The 8,046-nt window shown below is 43.1% G+C and overlaps 1 non-coding gene across 1 annotated transcript; it reads left to right on the top strand.

Moving 5' to 3' along the window:
- The first annotated feature begins 4,893 nt into the window (after window positions 1-4,893).
- TRNAQ-UUG (transfer RNA glutamine (anticodon UUG)) lies at window positions 4,894-4,965 on the top strand. The gene has a single exon. It is a non-coding gene; the product is annotated as a tRNA-Gln (tRNA).
- Window positions 4,966-8,046: the final 3,081 nt, after the last annotated feature.

Here is an 8,046-nt window from a genome sequence, read left to right as displayed (position 1 = left end):
AGTGGATTAGCTAAGAGGTTAGGTAAAGTAAAAAATCAGTGGAGGGTATAGATGGAGGAGTGAAAAGTGAAGTCGTTTGTGGCGATTTTGGAAGCAGTGTTTGTGTGATGAAAGATGAACTGTGGAAGTCAGATGAGTTTCAGTTACAACACAAGCACTTTACCATTCACATTTAGCAGTTAACTTAGAGACAAGAGTAATATCAGTAAGAGGCGTATAAGGGCTTAACACCTTCACTACAAGAAGTCCCTTGCTGCAGCAACAGTATTATGATGATGATGATGATGATAATAATAATAATAATAATAATAATAATAATAATACAAATAATAATAATACAAATAATAATAATAATGCCATAGTGCTATTTCACTACTATTTCACTACGGGAGATCTAATTAAACTGAAAAGAACAGAAAAAGCCCATCAGTGACAAAAACAAACCAGAAATACTGTACTGTATATTGTCATGGTACTAAAGTGGGTGAACAGCGCTTACTAACAACACTGTGGCTACGAGAAGTGTTTATGAAGCTAAATGAAGTCTTGAAGCTGCAATAAACAATATTAAGATATAAAGCAAAGGGTTAAAGACGACAAATGGTATAAAGTATGATTAAGAGAGCTGGCAACATAAGTAAATTGTCTACTCAGCTTAATCCACAGCCTAAAGTAAAAATAAATAAATAAATAATTAAGGATCTGGATGGATTGTTGACGGCTTCGTGTCATAATCCGGGATGATGATGGAGACCTAGCCTTGTCAGTTAAGAACTATATATGTCAGTGATTGTCCCTTATAAGAGAAAGTTGGAGAAGTCGCCACACTTGTTACTTCTCTTGAAATTCTCTCTATCTATTTGTTCCCCTGCCCTCCCTTGCTTTCCAAACCCAGTGGCCAATCGGTGCTTTTCTCATACGCACTTTAGGTTGAAGAGTTCAGGAATTGTGTGCTTGAACAGCTGACCCTTCGCATTTACCCTGCTCACAAAACTTGAAACATCATTTTGATATTATTTCATAGAACATATAAACAATAATAAATGCCGTACAAAATAAAAACGGGTAGAATATATATATAGATAGATAGATAGATATAGATATATAGATATAGATATATAGATATATAGATAGATAGATAGATAGATAGATATAGATATATAGATATAGATAGATAGATAGATATATGTATGTGTGTGTGTGTAAGAGAGAGAGAGAGAGAGAGAGAGAGAGAGAGAGAATCATGAGAGGAATTTTTCCAAGGAGGAGGTAGGGATATGAACAAAGTTGAGGGAGGGAGGGAGGGTGTAGATTAACAGAGGGGTGGCGGAGGAGACGAATTATGATAGAGAGAGAGAGAGAGAGAGAGAGAGATGTGTTTGTGTGGGACGGCAGGTGTTACTTCTGTTATTCTTCAAGCAATATATACAACAGTGTTAAGATTAATATTAGCAGAATTAACGAAGTGGAAGAATACAGTACAGTAGGATAATACAAAACATCACACAAACCGAGGAAAATTATAGTTGGATGTGTCTCTTTGTGAATGCAGGTGATGGATCCAGAACTGTTTATAGAATCATCATCACCACCACCATCATCATCATCATCATCATCATCATTATCATCTAAATATACTCCTCTATAAAGACTGTAATTATATGGTTACTACCGGGATAGGAGGTGAGCACGAAGAATGCGTCACCGAAATGTAACAAAATAATGCCAAGAAAGAGAGGAACTGTGATCGAATAGTGTTGTAGAAAATGCTCCATTCCGAATAATGTTTCTCATATACTTGTTCCCCTTCCTCGTCCTCCTCCCCATCCCTTCCATCACATTTGTTCTTCCCTCTCCATTTTCTTTTCCATCACATTTGTCCCCTTCCTAAGACCATCTAGGAAATTGCTTTCTCCACTCCACCTGCTTCAGCCAACCCTCTTCCCTCTCCCCTTCCCACCCCTCCTCCCTCCCCTCTTCGCTCTCCTCTCCCCACTCCTCCTCCCTCCCCTCTTCTCTCCCCCTCCTCTCTTCTCTCCCCCTCCTCTCTTCTCTCCCCCTCCACCGCATTTGTCCCTTTCTTAAGACCACACTGCTTACTTTCTTCCCTTCTTCACTCGCTTCCCCACTGACTCTCTGTCTGTCTGTCTGCCTGTCTGTCTGTCTGTCTCTCTCTCTCTCTCTCTCTCTCTCTCTCTCTCTCTCTCTCTCTCTCTCCATTCATTTCCTCAACACTACAGTACTATCTCAAGATCCACATTGTCTCCAACTCCTCCAAGTATTCATCTCACGTTCTTCATGTGCTTTTCTGAGATCCTTCAAGTACATTTTCACCTTCCCTATGTACTCTCTCACCTCCTTCATGTACTCTCTCCCTCCAAGAACACTTCACTTCTCCTCCTCCTCCTTCCTTCCATGCTCCTCCACCCTTCCATATTTCCCCCACCTCTTCTCTGTAATATTTTCACAGTTGCCATCTGCTTTTCTCATTATTTCCTAACACTCCATTCACTCCCATAACTCTCCTTCACTCCTCCATTCCTCTTATCCATTCCCTTCATCCATTGCCGCCACTTCCCCCCTTCCCAAACATATATTACTCCCCCCACACTCCTCTCACATTCTCTTCCCCCCACTCCCTGTTTCTGCACTCCCCCTCCTCCCTCCACAATCCAGTTTACCCCTCCCTTCCTCCACCCCCCTGTCCACTCTCCACCTCCTGTCTCCATATCCGACTCCTTTTCTCCACATCTTCCTCACTGCCGTTCTCCTCACCCCCCTTGGTCCCTCCACACTTCACTCAATCTCTCTACTTCCCCCCACCTCTGCATTCATTCCCTCCATCATTTCCACATCCTCCTCTCGCCTCCACATTCTCTTCTCTCCTACCACACTTATATCCCCCTCTCTCTCTCTGTTTCCCACACACACTCTCCGCTCGCTGCCTCTATATACTCCCTCCACTCGTCCTCCACAAGAGCAAAGGTGCCACTCCAGATCTCCAAGTATGTGTGTGATTGCGCTACAGGCTCTCTAAGACGGGGCATGACACACCAGGACTACTGCAGTGAGAGAGAGAGAGAGAGAGAGAGAGAGAGAGAGAGAGAGAGAGACAGACAGACAGACAGACAGACAAAGACAGAGAGAGAGGTTGTAGTTATGTTGTGGCCCCAGACTGATGTGAAGGGGAACCCGATGAAATGCATGCTAAACTTACCCTTCTCCGGCAGTCCATCATCCTCCTTTCGGGGAATAAAGAGGAAGTTGAGGGACGTTTGTATAACCAGGAAGTGGATCCGCCTGGTTTATTAGTGCCACCATGTGAAGGCGTTCCTCACCAGCAACAAGGATGTGAAGGGGACATGGCAATGATACATGTTTACTGTGTGTGTGTGTGTGTGTGTGAATTATATAAATTCAGAAATAAGGAACATACCAAGGACAGAAGACAGAAAATGTAAATAAAAGAAAAAAGTAGCTCAAGAAATCCTTTATTTGCCAGTGTAGTGGGTAACCGCGAGACTGGAACGAGAGATAAGACCGGAGGCAGAAAGAAGGGGACAGAAATGACGGAGGAGGATGAGGAAGACGGGGCTACTAGGCAAATAAAAACTTTACGAGGAGGAAGGCACAGAGGGGTAGATAGGAGAGGCAAGCTACCCAACGAGAGGCGAACTACCCAATCCGGTCGTTTGTGTGAGGAATGGGGGACGGGGTGAAAAGGGGACAGCGCGTATAGACCTGGACTGGTGGGGCTGGGGAGCTTAGAGGGGCTAGTTACCGGTCCCAACGAGGCACTGGGGAGGAGTTATCGGGCGTGGAGGGGGAGGGAAAGGGGGAGGAAGAGGGTGAGAGGAAGGAGAAGGAAGGGAGAAGGGAAGAAAAGGCAAGGTGAAGTGAGGGAGTTGGAAGAAGAGAGAGAGAGAGAGAGGAGTAGGATGGACTGAGAAAGGAAGAGGGAAGAAAGGAATAAATGAATGAATGAAGGAACGAAGGAAGGAAGAAGGTGAAAAGAGAGGTAAAAGAACGGAAGGAAGGAAGAAGGAAGGTGAAAAGAGAAGTAAGAGAACGGATGGAGAAAGAAGGAAGTAAGGAAAGAGTTTAAAACAAGCAGAAAGGAGAGAGGAAAGAGGAGGAGGAAACGAAGGATAGCAGGAAGTGTAAACAACGAGAAAGGTGTAAGGAGGGGAAAAAAATAGAACGATTGTGTAAAGAAGAAAGGAGAAGGGAAGGAGAAGCAAATAAGACAAGAATGAAATGATGGGAGAAAAGAGGGAGGCAGGAGGCGGTGGAAAGAGGGAAAGGAGAGAGAGAGAGAGAGAGAGAGGAAGAGTGGAGGAGCAAGACGAGGTGGAGGAAACGGAGGAGGAAGGAGGGAGAAGAATCTAAGAGGAGGTAATATGGCAGGATAAGGGAGGGGGAAGGGCTAGGGAACGAGATATGTGTTCCACGGGGAGAAGATCAGGAGGGAAGGCAGGAAAGGAGTAGTGGAGGGGGGAGGACACGAGAAGAGAGAGGAGAAGAGGGAGAGAAGAGGAAAGGAGAGGAATGGAGAAAAAAGGAAATTGAAGGAGGGTAAGTGGAATAGGAAAGCGGGAAACAAAGAGGGAAACTATCATAATGGTGGCGAAAACAGAGGAAGAGAGAGAAACAAATGAAAACTAGGATATAAAATAGGAACAAATGAAGATAATGGATGAGGAATAAATGGATGAAGAAAAAAAAAATAGGTAATTGAAGCTGATAACCACAACTAGTCAATGGTGTTAAAAAGGGAGGTTCTGCGATCTCCACTCCTTTTCCACCGTCAAGGCGAGGAAAAGGAGTACCTAATTATGAGAGAGAGAGAGTCAACGAATGGTATAAACTGTACACTCGGTATGGTTTGTTCGTGGTCCCATGGTGTAATGGTTAGCACCCTGGACTTTGAATCCAGAGATCCTAGTTCGAGTCTCGGTGGGACCTGGGTTGGTTTTATGATGGTAATTACTGTTGTTGTTACTGGCCTGATACATCCCTGGCTTACCGTTGTTGTTCCAGTTCGACACGTCTTTCACTCAAGCCCACGTCACTCTAATCGTATACTCACGTCATCACGCTGTCTCATCGCTTAGCTTCTCCTTCCTTCCACTTTCTCTTGCTCCTTCTGCACATAATTAGCGCCATCACTATGTAGTCTTAGTGTTTCTTCTGTTATATTATTGTCTTCTTAGTGATTTTCTTCAGCTTAGGGAGTAGGTCTCGTCGTAATTAAAAACAATTTCCATTAATCCGTTCTTCTTTTACGGAAGCGAAGATCCTTTATATTGTGTAGGTTTAGAAATGGTCTCCACGAACACTGTCAATAAGAAAAAAAAAATACGTCTTTTTATCATTGTATTCTTGCTACCGCCAGACCACTTTGCTCAGCGCAGGAGAGATTTCTCGTAGCAATGAGGGTTACATACAGTTCTGTCCAGCTTATGGGAGACTTTTTGTACTTATGGTAGTTAGATACAGTCTGCAGTAACTCCTACAGTATGCACACTTCATTTTTGTGTAGGTCGGAAAAACTCTCGCACTGAAGACGTTAAAATAATCTCAGTTACCACATCTGCAGTAAATATCTCGGATCTTATTCCTGCAATTGTCAGAAAGCTGTATTTTATGGGACAGCTCTACTATAGAAAGGGTTAGGAGATGGAAGGGGAGTATAGAGATCAGAGAGGGACACGGGTGAGATGGGGAGCTGACAATTTTTCTTTTGTGTTCTCCCCCCCCCCCCCATACGACCCAGATATTGGTCGGGCGACAAGGGTGATATTTATGTGTTTGCGATATACAGATCTGGGGTTGGGTGACAGGCCAGGGTCGTGGCAGTTTTATGGCACCGTTCTGATACAGGAGCGAGTGGGACCTGGGTTTGTATATATACATTTTTTTTCTTTTTTCCTAGAGTCTTTTTCGGGGCATACATTTGATTGTCCTTTCCTCGAAGACCAGGAATCCTTCAGCGTGCCACACCGCCATATGTCACCACTTCTGCGCTAATATTCACCATCCATTTTCAGTACATGCCAGAGCTATCTTATTCAGGATTGGTGCAATGGTATTAGTAGGGGTGTTTATGTAATACTTCGGTGGGTGTTCCATGTATTGGGGCCATATTGCCAGTTTTCGAGCGTTGAAGGGACACTCAATTAACATTACCAATGCCACAGTAAAAAATGCTGATTATTGATACTGTTGTTATAAGTAAAGATAAACTGTCATTGGCTACGTCATTTCATTACAGAGAACCCATTCCCCCGCATCAGCAGAGTGAGCCGTCCCTCAGTACACGAAAACTTGCCTGGGAGAACTTGTGAAGACCATTACATGCAACGGCTGAAAGACTGACTGTGAGTGAATGGGGCTGCTTTGTGTGTGTGTGTGTGTGTGTGTGTGTGTGTGTGTGTGTGTGTGTGTGTGTGTGTGTGTGTGTGTTTTCTGTCTTTATCCCGCTGAGACAAGTAACAACAAGCAGGTAAAGAAAAACAAATGAAAGACCGCTCGTAGTGAATTGATTTTTCCTTGGTAATGAGGCACTAAAGCTATAAAATCAAATCCACACGTGATGCTATTAAATTTGCCAACATTGTGAAGTTATATTTGCCTCTCAAAGTATGCATGTATTTCTTTACACTGCCTGCAAGTTTGATGTATTTCTAGACTCCACGCCGCCACTCAATGTCACGTGTGTGTGTGTGTGTGTGTGTGTGTGTGTGTGTGTGTGTGTGTGTGTGTGTGTAACCCTTTCAATCCGAGGATATACTAATCATTTGCTGTACTTATCATCAGCGTATGTAAATTCAAAAGACTCACCTCGTTGTATGGGAGTAAACGAAGGCAAAATATAACCCTTCCAGTTCGAAAAGTATCTCCTGATAAAACTAAACCCATTTGGCGATAGCTCTAGGAAATTAAAACACGTCCTATGGTTGAAGGAGTTAAGGTTCGCGGGCCGCAGAGCTGATTTAGGACGGGAACGGCACAGTGCCTAAAGGTGCCTCGATTAATATGCAGTGGGAAACTCTCTCACTTCCTGTTATTCAGTGTGTACATTTATGAACTTTTATATTCATATCTTTGTCGATCTTTACATATTAATTTGTGGCTTTTATTTGAGATGCCCCTAGATTAGTTTACTCTCAGGTTGGTATGACTCACTCAGCTGAATGAAATCGTCTGGCTTAAGCTTGAATGAAATAATAGAACTTTTCCAATTATGAGAGAGTTAATGGTACGGTGGTGACAACAGTACCTTTCTCAGCCTTCAGTGACACACCATCAACCGAATAAAATTATCTGGCTTTAGCAGGAGCAGAGCACTGGAGATGTCCAGGCTTGAGAAGGTAAATTAAAGCGTACTCTAATAATTACCGTCCATTTAGTTTTGGGACATTTACTTCCTCTTACGGACGCTGGAAATAACTGTCAGTGTCATAACCGACTGGCCAGTTCCCCCTCTCTCCACAGTCGGGTGTCAGTGCGATTTGCTGTTGTTGTCTTTGTGTCTTTGTTAGTCAGTCAGACAGCAGTTCTCCAGATATCCACAACTTTGGGTAAATAATTGATACGGTGAGAGAGTGTGTGTGTTCGTACCAACCCTTATCTAGTTTACAATGTTATAGCGTGGTGAGTCATGGGAACAATAACCCCTAAATCAGTATTAACGGGGACCTGTGTCCACTTTTAGCTGAATAAAATCGTCTGGCTTTATCCATAATAGAATACTAGAGTTGTCCGGACCTGTGAATTAACTAACATTTTAAGCAGTTATAAGCTTCGATACACACTCATTGTTAAATAAAATTATTTGATAGTATCAGGGCTAGAATCCTAGAGTTCTCTCGATGATGAAAGAGTTAAGGATAACCTTGTAACATAAACGACCTAGCTGGTGATATAACTGTCTGACACTATACAGTTGTTGAATGAAAAGTGTCCCAGAGGCCCATTGTACTCTCACAGTTCATTAGTGACATTGCAACATGAAAATCTGTTTCAGATATGAACATTTAATTC

This window comes from Coenobita brevimanus, chromosome 93 (genome assembly GCF_032717465.1).
Source record: "Coenobita brevimanus isolate Jiangsu-jjx chromosome 93, ASM3271746v2, whole genome shotgun sequence".
Classification (NCBI taxonomy): Eukaryota; Metazoa; Arthropoda; class Malacostraca; order Decapoda; family Coenobitidae; genus Coenobita; species Coenobita brevimanus.
Note: the sequence above shows the minus strand (reverse complement) of the source record. Positions and strands in the feature narration are given on the sequence as shown.